At 37.3% G+C, this 17434-nt stretch overlaps 1 pseudogene; it reads right to left on the bottom strand.

Moving 5' to 3' along the window:
• Positions 1-479: 479 nt before the first annotated feature.
• The window catches only part of LOC127510236 (complement C3-like), a 29793-nt pseudogene continuing 12838 nt past the window's right edge, over positions 480-17434 (bottom strand).

Below are 17434 nucleotides of genomic sequence, written 5' to 3'. Positions count from 1 at the left end.
TTTTTTTTCTTCATTCTATTTATTTTTATTTATCTATTTATTTTCATTTAACTTTTTGATACACACTGCCCTGCTGGGGCACCCACTATGTTCCACCACTTTAAGACAAATGGATTTGTTGTGTTTTCATATTCAAGAGGTTATAAGCATGATGCAGCTTTTTGGTGTTCGCATCGAATGTTCTTCAACTTTTATACATAATATATTTGTTTACGAATAGAGATTGATCTGTTGAAAGCAGTTATTTTGAGTTAGATGCCAAATGTTCTTCTCCTATTCAAATTTGACATTGAGGGGGTGCATACAACATATTTGCCCACCGGCAACTATAGTTGCTGCACATTCAAATACGATTTTCAAGAAGAAAAAAAAACCTTTGTCGATTTTTAGCTTGAAAATGACATACTGTATTACTTCACATTAGTATTTATCAGTATATTGACAAAGCTAAAAATGGACAAACACAAAGCACATTTGTTTTGTTTTGATGTCGAAATGGAAAAAAAAACACGATTATTTCAAATTTTTGATAGATATCAGTGTATTGCTGTGCACATAAACACATTCTTTGAAACCATCTAATCAAATTTATAATTTTAAAAGGTTCATTTAAAAATATACAACATAACAGCAGTATTGTAACACTTTTATCAAATGATATACAGTGTAATATGACCTCAAAGTATACTAAGGTTTGTTTTTGCTAAGATTATGGTACAAACATTAAATGATTATCTACTGCATGCAGATGATCTTGTGCTTGTTTATAAGCTGTGATGTATTGAAACAAGACAGAATGACAAAATTGTGCACAGCTGTGCTTCTGTCATTAGTGTTTACAGAATAACATTTTTGAGACATCTCTGACAGCCTCTGTTTATCACTTCTGCTGCGAAACTCTTCAGCTCAGCACATTTAAACTTCGGAGCGGATCCACGCATACATTCAGCCTCAGACGGCCAGCGCTCAACCCACGTGTGCTTATGCAGCACATACATGTACCTGAGAGAGAAAATGTGAGTGAGCTGTGCAAAGTAAAAAAAAAGAAAACCCTTTCTTTTTCAATATTCAGTGGTACTCACCTGTTGGATGTGCTTTCTGTGTGCAAAACATCAGTGATCGGCCCAATGATCAGATATTCCTGACCCTCTTTCAAAGCAAGCCCTGCCCTACAGCTGGCATGAGAGAGGAACACCCTCCTGTCATTTTTTTTCAAATTAGCTTCTGGCCCTGCATGGACAAATGGGCACAGTCACATTAGGGCATAGAGACATAGTCACATTCATTTAAACATAGCTTCAAGTTGCAATTATGTTGTTAAAGAATTAGTTCACCCATAAATGAAATTTCTGTCATTTATTACTCACCCTCATGTCGTCCCACAACCGTAAGACCTTCGTTCATCTTCAGAACACAAATTAAGGTATTTTTGATGAAATCCAAGAGGTTTTTTTATCCTCCATAGAAAGCAACGAAACATTCAAAGTCCAGAGAAGTAGTAAAGACATGGTTAAAATAGTCAACGTGACTACAGTGGTTCAACCTTAATGTTATGAAGCGACGAGAATACTTTTTGTGTGCAAAAACAAAACAAAAAATAACTTTATTCAACAAATTCTTCTCTTCTGTGTTATTCTCTTACGCTGTTTACATCCAGCGCTTCCAGGGGCAGAGCTAGGGGAATCTTTCAGGTTTGAGGTTTCTTAACAGTGCTGTCAAAATATAATTTCACTAAACATATCGCTCTATTAAAATATGTTAAACAGTTCAATACCGCTTTTCTACAGTATCCATACACCGGCAGCACTCCGACAGTGAGTTCACGCACACCGCAGTTGTACACACACACGCCTCCTGTCACTCACTCAGCGCAGCGGCAGGCCTCGAGGCTCTCGTTCAGTCCGGTTGAAGGGTTTTTGTTATGATGTAACAACTGATATGACAATTTTAGCACATTTGTCAGCTAAACATTCATTCAGTGTCCCTTTAATGACCCTGTGCCGCCGCCACAGTTTCATAATGAACTGAAAATTTAAAACATACATAGCCTAAAAGGTCTCTACGTTGTATTTTGCCAACAAATTAAAATCGAAACCGTGATATGGCTTTGTGCCTTTATAAAACAGCAAAAGACATCGATGAAGTATATATACAGTGTGTTTTAAAGAGAAGTGCGCACTTTGCTCACGCGATCGGCTGGTGATCTGGTGATCAAAATAAAAGCTCAAGGATTTATCTTAGAAATTAGTACAAAAGTATTGTAATTTCCCTATACTGTTGTGTAACTAATAAAAATTGTCATTTATTTTAGAGTGCATTTGTTACAATATATAGATATTACGGTCATATGAATAATTATATAGGCCTAAAACATTATTATATTATTGTAATAATTGTTTGGCATCCTAAAACACATTGTAGACTGAGACTCTATATCATATAACTAAAAAGATGTTTGAATCCTCTTTAATGTCCAGGTACAGGTCAATGCTGTTTCTTTGGTCAATTTGCACACTGTACATGGGTTGAAGCTCTTAATTTTGAGCTTCCAAAGTGCTCCAGATTGATGCATTTAACCTTAAAATGTACAAAATTTTCTTACGGGGGAGCATGCCCCCGGACACCCCTAGAGGAGGTACACCAAACATAGTTTTACAAATTCCAGTGGGAAATAATGTACATTTTATGAACTTTACTCAAGAATACTACAACAAAGCTCCTTTCATGTCAGTAAAGCTGTTAACAGAAAATTAAAATGTCATTGGACAAAATAGATTAGAGCTAAGAACCGAATGTTTACAATGTCTGGCCCCGCCCCTCCAGGGGCCTGTACCATGATGGTAGTTGAACAAACTCAGGGTTATAGGATTAATTTCGAGTTGACAAAACCAAACCACTCCAATCTGGCTTTGTTGGTACCATGATGCTGTTCATCAACTTTCTCTGTCAACTCAGGCTCTATCAGTGCAAGTGAAAATTGTGAATTTATATAGTTGATAATATATAGTGATAGAGACACGTAAGGTCACATGTAGTCATATTTAAAGTTTATTTACAGTTTATTTATATTACATATCATCTGTAAATATTAATATTCATTGAAACTAAATGCTTAATAAACTAAAATCGCTTGTGTATTGGATTAATAATAATAATATATATCATATAATAATTATATAAATCATAAAGGTTCATTAGTTAATGTATTAACTAACATGAACTGAGCATGAGCAATACATTCGTTACTGTATTTACTAATTTTCGTTAACGTTAGTTAATGAAAATACAGTTGTTCATTGTTTGTTCATGTTAGTTCACAGTACATTAACTAATGTTAACAAGCTTTTAATCATGTATTATGTTGAAATTAACATTAACAAAGATGAATAAATGCTGTATAAGTGCACTTCATTATTAGTTCATGTTAACTAATGAACCTTATTGTAAAGTGTTACCATTATCATTCAATTTCATCGTTAAATATTTTTTTTTACTGTATAGTGACATTTAATTTTGGAGGACGAGAAACTGGAGGAGTGACTTCATTGCGTTGGATGTGTCAGTTCATTTAGCTCACATCTGATTGGTCCAATTTCAGTTTGAGATCTCTAAACCAGAACATAACCTGCCCCGGAGCAGGTTAGCCTTGGAGCATAAGTTACTATGGTGATGAACACCGCTAAAAGCCAAGTCACTTTCATGGTACCTAAAACCCAGGATTGGAGCAAACTAATCTGAAACTTACCTGGCTAGCCAGCTAATCCGCTTCATGGTACAGGCCCCAGATTCTACATCAGAACCCCGGCTCATTATTGGCCGGCTCCTGCGTCAACATCACACGCATCATGCTGCTCACGTGAACAGGCTTCGGCCAATACTGAGCCGGCGTTCGGACGTAAACACGGAAGCGCTGAACTGCATTCATTGTGTCAACTGCATACGATAATGACAGCGGAGAGATGAATTTGTTGAATAAATTATTTTTTTGTTTTTGTGCAAAGTATTCTTGTCTCTTCGTAACATTAAGGTTGAACCACTGTAGTCACATTGACTATTTTAACCTTGTCTTTACTACTTCTCTGGACTTTGAATGAGGTAATTTTGTTGCTTTCTATGGACGATAAAAAAAAAACCTCTTGGATTTCATCACAAATATCTTAATTTGTGTTCTGAAGACAAACAAAGGTCTTATGGGTGTGGAACGAGATGATGGTGAATACTTAATGACAAGAATTTCATTTTTGGGTGAACTAACCCTTTAAGTACTGCCATTTTTGCCTAAAATGTTTGTAAATAAGAGATGCTGTCAGAAAATTTTAAAACAGGTTTTATATTTACAGTATATTGAGGGTTTTTTTTAACCAGCACAGGCATTTTCTTGTGCGTTACCAGAGATCACTCTAGTGCTAGTGGTAAACCGATATATTGGCCTGGATGATATTTATGAAATTTTGAGAAATATACCACCAGTCAAATGTTTGGAATAATTACGTTTTTTTGTAAGTTTGAACAGTCCTTCAGAAATCATTTTAATATGTGGACTTGATTCCAATCACATTGACAGATATAGGGCCTGCTTTTCTTTCACTGTCCAGTTCAACTCCTCCTTTAAAAAGCTAATTAAAATTATATAGTTTTGCAAAAAAATTCAAAAAGGCACAATAAATGCATTTCAGTAAAAAGGAAGTAGTCTGCTACGACTTACCATTTTGTATAATCTGGACAATCTTCATCTCGTACTGATCGTATTGACACTTCCTTACACTTATCAGTTTAACCTTGTAGGCTGAAGAGGAGACACCAAAAGACCAATTTATTGACCCCACAAAACTTATAAAGGACAGATATGTAAATGTGACCCAGCAAATATTTACCATAATGTCTTCCATTGCATGCAGCCCGCTCTTTCTTAAAAGACACGTTCGGTGGTTTTTGCACACAGCAGTCACCTGTCCAGAAATATTAAAGAGATAATAATAATTATATATGAAAAAGACCCATGAGTGAAATGCCAGCTGAGGCTATGTGTGGAAAAAAGATGCATCGTTAAAGGGTCAGTTCACTCAAAAATAAATAAATAAACGTCACTGGTCACAAGGGATTGTTTTAAAGCTTTTTTTTTTTTTTTTTTTAATTACTCATGCTGCTTCAGAACAACACCAGGGTGACTGCATTTTCACAGATGAATTTAAACTGTCCCTTTAATGTGCAATATGGGGGTATTGTACAGTGTAATCAACAGCAATACTGTACAACTTGTCATTGTTTGTGGTATCTTTAATGGAAAAACTAATCTGCCAATGTAACATGTTTCATGTGCACTCTAAAATATGGTCCACTGTGTTAGTGAAGGCATTTTCCATTTTTATGTTTTACATTTGTGCTACTCGTATTTTGAATTACGCATTGCTTTGTGATGTGTTTTAGGGTTGAAAATTTAACAAAAAATGCTGGTAATTTTCTGCCAGTGTGCAAAAAGAAAATGAGACGGACCCTGTGAGCAGTGGCACATATCGTCTTTGCAGAGCTGCTGGTCTTCAGGAGGAGAGTAGAACCTGCTGCAGCGCTTATCTGAAATAACAGAGATCTTAGTTAGCATTCATCACATAAAACATCTTTAAAGTGCCCAATCTTAATAGCAAAGCAAACACTTAGCCAAGACCACTAATAATGCGTCGGCGCCAATGGCCTTAGCGCATGACATACAGAGCAACTGGTCAGCGCATTCCTGGTTTGAGGTCCTTTGCCGATCCCATTCCCCTCTCTCCACCCCACGCTTTCCCGTCAAAATCTCTACTGTCCTATCTAATAAAGGCACAAAAAACAAAACTCAAGAAAGCCACTAATAATGCAAATAGTCTCAGGTTACATCTGTAACCCTTGTTCCCTGAATAAGGAACGAGACGCTGCGTCGAGCGCTTTGAGAACACCTCTGTGTGATTGCGTCATGAAGCACTTGTGAAATCGAACCAATAGGGTGACGGGACGTCAGAGCGGGTGACGTCACGGACCAGGAAACTATAAAGCACTCCTGAGAACAAAGAATGCCAGCTTCTGATTGGCTGAAGCAAGACGCTCACAGGTGTGCGGGGAGTATGGCTAGGCGACGCAGCGTCTCGTTCCCTATTCAGGGAACAAGGGTTACAGACGTAACCCGAGACGTTCCCTTTCATGGGAACATTGACGCTGCATCGCCTAGCCAAGTATATTCGTGCAAGTAGTTGTATGATACACCTACTGTCACTATGATTTATGGCCCTTCTGATGTATGACAATTGACAGGTGTGACCTTTTGCCCTTCCGTTTCCGGAGTGTGTTTATGACCAGGAAGTATGACCATCTGTTTCCGCACCGTGTTTATGAGTGTCATATGTTTTTATGTTCAGGAAGTGGAATGGTGTTGGGGGTGTTTATACAGGTGGTGGGCAATTTGACGATTGACCGTTTTGAAGTTTGACACAAGTGATAACCGCATTCCGGCTTATGTCTGTGAATGAAACAAATGAGATTAATAAATAAGAAGCGCTGTTGTTAAATGAATCATATGAAAGTGTGATGAACTACTTTTTAACTACTTTCGGTGGAGAGAACGCTGGCGCATGTTGGCTGCCCCTTCTCCGTCCGTATTTTAATTTTTAACCTCATTCGTTTGTTTTTAAACAGTAGAGATTTTATTATTTGGTGTTTTTATGCTGTTTTATTGACACTGGAGTTCTACTGTGGAGTTTCTCGTGGTTTTGGGCACAACATCGTGGGATTGCTGATCCTGCTGACTGGGAACGCTGAGTCCTCTGTGATAGCTATCTATATGCTGCGGTGTGATAACAACGCGTCTGGATTCTATTTCAAGTGACTCAATTTGGATATCATGCAGATTCCTTTGCTTTGCACTGTTATCATCATCATTATTTTGACCCTGTCTGGGCTTCGTGGAGAGCGGGTCCTTCAACAGATGGATTTCATCATGATAAGGTACTCTTTTGCTGAACTTCTCTCATTGGAACATTATTTACTTCCCGACATCTGTGTTCAAAAGACCTTGAAATCATGTCGGCTTTTACGTCGGCCGAAATATTTACACAGAGGATCACAGCAGAATGTTCATACTACTGGGACTGGCATTAAAATCGTATGCTCTCGATCCAAGGACTCTGAAACACAAAAGCGTTCTCTACGTGGCGTTTGCCATGCAAACTTGTGTTATCCGCAACTGACTCATCAGAAAATGCGACTTGAAACCGCTCGATTTGCTTATTGCTTATTCATTTTTCTAAATGTTCGTTCACTGAATAATAAGACTGCTGTACTTCATGATATCATATTGAACAATGCTCTGGACTTCTTTTGTATCTGTGAGACTTGGCACCACCCTATACATATATTGAGAGGCCACGTCTAAGGTGGCGGTCTCGCTGTTATATCTGTCATGGAAATTACCATTCCCTATGTATCATCATTTGAGTGCATTGCTTTTAAAGTGAACGGTGTCTCACCTGTCCTTATTGTACTCATATATCGACCTCCAAAACCAAGTGCCTTAGTGCTGTTTGTCCAGCAATGATTGTGACTGGAGACATTAATATCCACGTGGATAACTCTAATAGTAATCTAACAGCCGATTTCATGGATGCATTAGACTGTTTTAACATGACTCAGCACGTGAAATTTCCCACTCATAATAAAGGTCACACACTTGATCTGGTGTGTTCTGTTGGGGTGGACATTGATCAGCTAGATAGTAATGACTCGTGTATCAGTGATCATAAGCTTCTCACTTTTAATTTAAATGTTCCACTTTTAAGAGGTACTCAAAAAAGGGTCATTAGTTTTAGAAATGTCAAGAATCTTAACTTTGACAGTCTCTCCTGCCTGATCTCAGAGCACTCAGCAGTTGAAACTGTTGATCACTATAATTCCATTTTGTCATCTGCTTTGGATGATTTAGCCCCTAGGAGAGAACATTTTGTTTCATTTAGTAAATCTTCTCCTTGGTACACCACTGAGTTAAGGGCTATGAAGATGAAAAGTAGGCAGCTTGAATGCCAATATAAGAAATCATGTTTAACTGTTCATAAGCTTATGTATGACCGTCATTTGAGTCAATACGCTCTCAAAGCAGCAAGAACAACGTACTATTCATCTATTATTAGTGATGGTGCTGCAAACCCTAATAAGATTTTTAAGACGATCAACAGTCTTCTTGCACCAATCAAGTCACCGATTTGTTCCTCTGTGCAGGAGTGTAACAAGTTTCTTAGTTTCTTCATGGAAAAAATGTAAAATATCTGTAAGTCTATCAAGTTTGTTACCTTGCTCTGCAGTTCCTTTGACCTTTCCACCTAGTTTTCCTGAAAGTGCATTTTCTAGTTTTAACATAGTCACCAATGATTGTATTCTGAAATTAGTGATGGCAATGACATGTACTCTCGACCCAATCCCAACATCTGTTCTAAAGGGGTGTCTCTCTTCGATTAGTCCCCTCATCTTGAACATTGTGAACACCTCCCTCACTACTGGTATAGTTCCAAAAGCCCTTAAAGTTGCAGCTATTACACCAGTCCTTAAAAAGCCTGGATGTGATAAGTCAGATCTATCTAATTACAGACCTATCTCAAACTTACCCTTTCTTGCTAAAGTTTTGGAACGTGTTGTTGTGGCACAACTCCACTCACACTCGTCTTCCAACAAGCTTTTTGAACCTTTTCAGTCTGGGTTTAGAAAGAGACACAGTACAGAGACAGCCCTGGTTCGAGTTATGAATGATCTGCTTGTCTCAGCTGACTCTGGAGCCTCCACCATCCTGGTCTTGTTAGATATTAGTGCTGCATTTGATACAGTGTGCCATTCTATCCTGATAAATAGGCTGGAGAGATGGCTTGGTATCACTGCTTAACTGGTTTAAAAATAGCAAAGCTGTATACACTTTTCACTATTGGAATATATGAATTGCAACTTTACCTAAATTATATGACAGACACGTTATAGACACCAGAGATTTAAAATTATGTGTTACTCAGTGAAACATGACAATACCCGTGACTCCATTTACAACATACGGAACCACTGATAAGACCTACGGAATGATTTAATATATCTTTTCTCCACAAGTCAATCAGGAATCGAATGATATGTAAAATAATCCTACAATGCATGTTAAAACAGGAGACAGTCAGGCGTCAAATCCTCAGGTCTTCTTTATTATAGCGTGATCAAAAGTTAAATCATCCTGGGGAGAATGTGTGAAAGATTGTCTACCAGACAGGCCAGCGTTGCGAGACCTCATGCTGTTATTTTGCGCACATTGTATGGCAACTCTATGGTGATGCATGATGTGTGTGAGCACATGGCTTCTGTCATGTTTGTTTGCCATTTGACTTGTGCACATGATTTTTGTTTGCCATGTGGCCCTTCTGTCAGTCTCTCCCTGCACCCTTGTTACCTTGATGTTAGTTCATTTGCCCACCTGTTTTACAGCCTGTTTAACAGAAATAATGTTTAAATAATTATGATTTAGTGGAAACGTATTGGTATGTGTCAGCTCACACTCACTCTTAATTAGATACATAACAAAACAAGTTATTCAAGTATTCAAGTATTTTCTAAAGTATAAGTAGTTTCTAAATAGATGCACTAAATTACATGTTCATTATCATGAAAACACCTTGGGTGCAACTTAAATGTTTGTTTACAGCTCAATTTTTATTTGAATGTTGATTATTATATCTATAATCAAACAGCAATTTAATTTTGTTGTTAAGTCAATTCCAAGATTTCCCTGTAGAGTTTACAACATTAGTGATTAATTAGAGAAATTATTTTCCTTAAGAATTTTTTTTATATGTACTCTACCTGGAATATTTCCAAAATGAATCAAATCGAATCCAGAGCTTGTGGATTGAAATCGAATCATAGATTTGTGTCAGAGTCTCAGAACTCAGCCATAACTCATAATATTATTTTAATAAAGTTTTTATGTTTCAGTCACATACAGTGCATCCGGAAAGTAATTAGAGTGCTTCACTTTTTCCTCATTTTGTTATGTTACAGCCTTATTCCAAAAGGGAATTATTTTCCTCAAAATAATACAAACAATACCCCATAATAACACCTTTCAGATTTCACTTCCAAAATATTCAGTCTGTTTAAAAATACAACCTAAAATATTTAACAGCCAATTTTCAGTCCATTTTATTTCTCTTTACAAATTCGCTTCCACAAATTCAGTGGTTCAAATTCGACAGCAAATTCAACAATGGACATCCGGGAACTGCACAGTTGCACAAGCTATGATAAGAGTTAAGGAAACAAAGCAACCGAGATGTAATTCTTTAGCATTCCTCAGATGTAATGTTATAGGCTAACTTTCATCAGCATTGGATGGGAAAAGCGTTATAATCTCATTTGCGATAGAGAAAGCAGCTTACATGTACATGAGCTAAGCTCACAACACTCTACAACAGCAGAATGTCACTTTTAATTATTTTAAACCTAATTCCTAGTGAAATTAGAATGATTTCTTAGTTTTATATATCATTTGTGATTGCATTTTCTATAGATATGATCAGACATGTACTCTACCAATGATAATAGAGTGACAGCACTTGGAACGCCCACAAGCGACTTCACAGTACAGAGACTAGCGACATGCAGCAACAAAGTCACTGGCGGTGTGAACAGGGCTTCAGACAGCAAAAAACAAAAAAACAATCTGAATTACATGTGTGCACGCACCTTTGTTGTAGTAATAGTAAACTGTGACAGTGGATGGCTGAAGATACCCAACTTTAAATTTCTGATGCAGTCTGAACGTCTGTCTGAGTACTGGACACCTGTCCAGGACATTTAGACAAAGACGAATATTCAACATTACCTTCATTGACATGATGTTAAACAAGTTTGAACTAAGGCTTGTTGTTTGGTTACCTCAAACAGGTGAATTATGAGGGATCCTCTGTCACTCAGGTTGTCCACCACTTCGAAGTGGTTGATGTATTGATCCACTGAATTCATGAGCTATAAAGGCAACAGACTCATTATCACTTATCCAAAACCAGCTATTGCTGTATTCTGTTTGTCAAACCAGCAAATCAGCAAAACAGATTCCTTTAAAAAGTCTAGATTTTGCCCATGAAAATTTGCAGAGCAACAGTAAATGTGACCGCACCTTAATTCATATTTTTTTACTTGCATCTTATTATCATTTATGATCTATCAGAAGTCTGTGGTCTCACCTGCTCCAAGTCTGAGTTGTCAGGCTCAAAGCTGGTGGGCAAGCCAATATCCAGAATCACCATTTTCGCCATTCCTTCCAGAGACCTGAGAAAAGTAAAGAGACAACGCAAAAATGTGAAATGTCTTGTCCTGCCAAGAGGGAGTGAAAAAAAATAAGATCTCACCTCACTCTGATAGTAAGCTTGTAGGTGTTTTCTACATCTGGCCGATGATTTTCTAAAATGGAACACAGACATTTGATTGGCATGTTTGATATTAATGTTTAAACCAGAGGTCTCCAAACTCAGTCCTGGAGGGCCGCTGTCCTGCAGAGTTTAGCTCCAACCCCAAATAAACACACCTGAACCAGCTAATCAAGGTCTAATTAGGCATACTAGAAACTTTCTGCAGGTGTTTTGGAGCTGGTTGGAGCTCTGCAGGACAGTGTCCCTCCAGGACTGAGTTTGGACACTCCTGGTTTAAACCATGTTAGAATTCTTAAAAGAGAGCCAAGACTGCACCAGTTTTAACGATAGAGACATCGAGCTGGAAACTGTTACACGTGCTGTTCTCATAGGCATCAGGAAGCTGGTGGTACACCGTCACTACCTGGGATGCATAAAACAGGAAAGAAATTATTGTTTATAAGTATTTTATATTTCAGTACATTATTTACAATGTTGTGGGCCGGTAGCTTGGTTACACTTGCATGTATGTACCTCCAGAATTCCCTTGCTATTCCCAGTAGCCACCACTGTCAATTCCTTGTCAAAAGGTACCTGGAGGTAAGAAATAGAAGTATTGCCTTTTAAACCTAAATTTGATAACTAATACATTAAAACTGTGATTGGCGATACCAGTTACAATACTTATTTTTCAAAAAGCCCTCTCACCATTAACATTAAAAGTGTACTTTGTTTCGAATTTGCATCTTTGTTGTGTAATTAATTTTTATGCATCTTAAATGTATTTTTCTTTTTAATTAACTGTACAGCAATTCGGAGTCATGTTCTGTTTAGTTTAGTTTCTCTTGTGTCTGCATGAGTTCTTGTTAGTTTCTATGGTTACTCATTTGTTATTCTGTTCAGCTGTTTAGTTTCCTCATTTACTCTGTGCATATACTTCCTTTTTGGTTTAGTTCTCTGACTGGTCTCATCTATGTTTAGGGGTTGTGTTGTTATTCACCTGCGGCTTATCATTAAAAATCGTTTGTGTTCCTACTCCTTCGTCGTGTGCTCTCTACAGCAACCAAGTGTAACAGGAATGACCATAATTACTATTGAAAATAATATTATAATTCATAAATATTATATTTAAAAGACAAACATCAGAATTTGAAAATAAATATACAATATAAGATGTGGACAGGCACAGGCTGGTGTAAATTCCAGCTGTTAGATCGCTACCAACTCACTTGTGTAATTGAAACTGTTACTGAATCTGTAACAACTGTAAATTCTGGTGCACTGCAGGGCACAGCCTTAGACTATGCTATTTAGATTATGCTATTTTTGTGTTTTTTCATACAATTCAGAAATTGTATATTTCTAGATGTATTTTGGACTGGTGAAATTTGACATTACATTTGACAAGCTGGTTTGGAATAATATGTAATGTGAAATGCTTCATACAGAGCTAATTTTATTCAACTGCATAATAGAATACTGTAAACCAGTGCATGTTCATCTTCGAAAATGTTTTCCTTGAAAAGACCACATTGAAAGAAAGAAAGAAAGAAAGAAAGAAATGGACAGTGAAAGTCCCCTATCAGATGCTCACCTGAGCAGTTTGAAGCTTATGAGCCACTTTTGGTAGGAAGGTCCACTGAATACTTTTGCGACCAGGCACACGGAGCTCCACCTTTAATGTACGTTTGGAAGGAAGAGGCCACTTCACTAGGTACTCAGACAGGGCCTGTAGCACTATTATAGTGGACTGGGGATAAGAGAGTGCAAATATGCTTAAATAAAATAAAAATCTAATTAAATAAAATCTATCTTTACTCAGAAAACTTAGCACAGATGTGTTAACAGTCTTTTTAAATGAGGTACAGAGAGAGTTAATGGCTGCATCCAAAATTGCATACACCCCTACTAAATAGTAAGTGAAGAACAGAAAGTAACAAAACAACACTCAGGAGATGTCCGAATTCACAGTACTTCAGCAGTAGGCAAAAAGTATCTGGATGACCTACTTCTCCCGGTGACATTCTGAAGTGTGCATACAATGGACCCTTTACTATCCCACAAGAGGATTTGTGAATGACAGTGAAGTGAAACATCTGATGCTGGTAGATCACATGATAAGGACAACATGGTGAATGACAACATGGCTATATGTGCAGATTTCATTCATACTATACACATTCATACTTTATAGAACATACTTTTTAGTGGTCATGAAGTAATTACTTATGCAAAGAAAGTACCCACTCAAGAGAATGTGATGTTGGACACAGCTAATGAATCAAAAAGAATCAAATTACTGGAAATGCTTATTCTCCTAAATATGCTATTCCTCTGCAGAATCCTAGGCCTACCCTTTCCTCAACGATTGTGCAAAAACAGCACATTATCACGATATCTTGTTAGATATACGGATTATAAACAAGACCCTAAAATAATGCATTAATTGGAATTGATTAAAATGTTTCAAGCATTCAAAAAACTTCTGTGGGTTGATTATGGGTAATATAAAATCATATAAATTATAATTGTATAATATACAATGTATCACTATATTATCAACGTAATATAAATACTTCATTGAATACTATCGAGTCAAAGGGATATATTAAAGTATAAAGCATATAATGTAAGAGGTGAAGTCAGCTTGATTCGTAGCAATCCAAGCAGATGAGACTACTGACGTTTCCACACAGACTCAGTTGGTGCTTGTGTTCAGATACATTGACAGGGACCATGCTGTGCAAGAACGTTTCTTTGAGTTCATCCCTATCTTGAATGCAACAGCCGACTCGATTGCCAGTTTGATTTTGGAGAGACTGAACAGTCTTTTCACTGATGATCACAAAGGTAAACTCATCGCGCAAGCATACGACAGGGCCAGTGTGATGAGGGGAGAGCGGGCTGGTGTGCAGCAAAAGGTGCGTGAACATTATGAAAATGCCCAGAATTCAAGGGCCAGGTTTTACTGAAGTACAACCTCCAGGATATTTTTTCTGAGACTGTGGCTCTGTTGAACATTCTCATAACCACTCCCATGACACCTGCTGAAGCTGAGAAGCGTTTCTCAACGTTAAAGAGAATCAAGATATTCCTGCGAAATGTAATGGGACAGGAACGTCTGAATGCACTGGCCATGCTTTCCGTGGAGAGGGAACTAGTCAGGAACATGCCTGCTTTCAATGAGAGAGTAATTGATCACTTTGCTGCTTTGAAAGAGAGATGAGCAAAATTTCAATACAAGTGAACAGTGTAATATAAGTGAGTAATGTGATGTAAGCAGTGTAATATACAGGTGCTGGTCATATAATTAGAATATCGTAAAAAAATTCATTTTTTTATTGTAAATTATTTAAAAAAATGAAACTTTCATATATTCTAGATTCCCTACATGTAAAGTAAAACATTTCAAAAGGTTTTTTTTTAAAAATTGTTGATTAGAGCGTACAGTTAATGAAAGTCCAAAATCCAGTATCTCAAAATATTAGAATATTTACATTTGAGTTTCATTAAATGACCATCCCTACAGTATAAATTCCGGTTATCTTTTGTTCTTTGAAACCACACTAATGGGGAAGACTGCTGACTTGGCAATGGTCCAGGAGACAATCATTGACACCCTCCACAAAGAGAGTAAGTCACAGAAGGTCATTACTGAATGGGGTGGCTGTTTACAGAGTGATGTATCAAAGCATATTAAATGCAAAGTTGACTGGAAGGAAGAAATTGGGTAGGCAAAGGTGCACAAGCAACAGGGATGACCGCAAGCTTGAGAATATTGTCAAGTAAAGCCGATTCAAACACTTGGGAGAGCTTCACAATGAGTAGAATGAAGCCGGAGTCAGCGCATCAAGAGTCACCACACTCAGACATCTTCAGGAAAAGGACTACCAAGCCACTTCTGAACCAGAGACAATGTCAGAAGCATCTTACCTGAGCTATGGAGAAAAAGAACTGGACAGTGAACAGTGGTCGAAAGTCCTCTTTTCAGATAAAAGTAAATTTTGCATTTCATGTTGAAATCATGGTCCCAGAGTCTGAAGGAAGACTGGAGAGGCACAGAATCCAAGCTGCTTGAAGTCTAGTGTGAAGTTTCTGAAGTCAATAATGATTTGGGGGGGCCGTGACGTCTGCTGGTGTTGGTCCATTGTGTTTTATCAAGTGCAAAGTCAATGCAGCCATCTTCCAGGAGATTTTGGAGCACTTTATGCTTCCATCTGCTGACAAGCTTTATGGAGATGCTGATTTCCTTTTCCAGCAGGACTTTAGCACCTGCCCACAGTGCAAAAACCACTTCCAAGTGGTTTGCTGACCATTTTATTACTGTGCTTTATTGGCCAGCCAATATGCCTGACCTGAATCTATGGGATATTTTCAAGAGAAAGATGAGAAACAGTCGATCCAACAATATACAGATGATCTGAAGGCTCAATAGTGCCCCAGCGGTGCCACAGGCTGATCACTTCCATGCCACACTTCACTGATGCAGTAATTTGTGCTAGGAGCAAGTCATTTGCTGTAATATGTCCTGCCAATCAAGTATTGAGTGCACGAAAGAACATACTTTAAAATACTTGAACTTTTCTGTTTTGCAAATCCATTTTTTGATTGATCTTAGGAAATATTCTAATATTTTGAAATACTGGATTTTGGACTTTCATGAGCTATACGCTCTAATCAAAATTTAAAAAAAAAAAAACTTTTGAAATGTTTTACTTTACATGTAGGGAATCTAGAATATATGAAAGTTTCATTTTTAAAAATAATTTATAATAAAAAAATGAACTTTTTGATGATATTCTAATTATATGACCAGCACCTGTAGGTGAGTAACAGAAGTGAGTAATGTGCTGTGCTTGAAGTGGAAAAAAATAAGTGCTGGTACTCACCAAAGGGGGTGGGGCTTTATTGGGGAGGCGGGGTTATGGGGGATTGGAATTTTACACATGGGGAAAATAAATATAGTCAATAATTCAAGAAGGTCCATATTTTAAATCTCTTTTTATCATGTACTCAGCCTTAAAAGTAACAGTTCTTGTAATTGTTTAATTAATTACCATTTGTTACAGTAAGGATATATTTGCAAGTAAGACCATTGATGGCTCCTCATTACCATTTTTTTATCTATAGCATTTATGAAAAATAGCTACACAGATAAAAACTATAGCTACAACATGCCACAGTTGTAATATAAATCTTTAGTAAAAAAAATATATTCCCTCATCATTATCTATTTTAATTTCTACAACTAGTCAAAATTTGGCACAGTACAATAGAACGGGATAAATTCTAGTAAATGTGATCATCGTTAGTTTAAAAAGTTTGCAGGATGATGTTTTCTCATCTTTTCATCAGTCATTTTAGTGGCTGTTTTAGATCATGTTCGACTTTCTCCGCAGCGTTTTACGATATTCTCAATAGAATCCAAATGGGTCGCACATTTTATCATCAGAGTCGCATAGGAACTGCTTGTGGAAATCTTAACACTTTTGCAGCACGCTGGTGAATGCGCCAATGGTGATTTGCGCGCCACTCATGCAAAATTAAGTCACAGTCATATTGTGCAGACAATTGATCCGTTCAGTTTGTACAGGTTATAAAAGCTCTGAATGCGCAATGTATAAAATTAATTAATAGTCTGATTCTATGTTTCTGTGCGGGTGCTCAGAGTACTGGCAACATGTGAGAAGTGCCACTGGTAATGTGAAGTAAGCAGTGTATTTCAAGAAAACAGTGTAATATAATTGAGTAATGTGATGTAAGTGAGCAGTGTAATATATAGCTTTGGCTCCATACCAGGGTGATGAATCCTAAATCATAATCACACTGTGTTTGTTCATTGTCCAGAGGAGAACTGAGCGACTGAGACTGGTTTCTCCCAGGTTTTATTTTCCCATTCTGTCACTGTTGGTTGGAGTTTAGTTTCCTTGCCGTTGTCGCCTCTGGCTTGCTTAGTTGGGGACACTTGATATTCAACAATAAAATTAATCTGACTGTACTGACACTGTTGTATGAGAACTGAAATGAACATTGATTTT

This window comes from Ctenopharyngodon idella, chromosome 3, assembly GCF_019924925.1.
Source record: "Ctenopharyngodon idella isolate HZGC_01 chromosome 3, HZGC01, whole genome shotgun sequence".
In the NCBI taxonomy this organism is placed as follows: Eukaryota; Metazoa; Chordata; class Actinopteri; order Cypriniformes; family Xenocyprididae; genus Ctenopharyngodon; species Ctenopharyngodon idella.
This window is presented reverse-complemented; position numbering and strand designations above follow the sequence as displayed.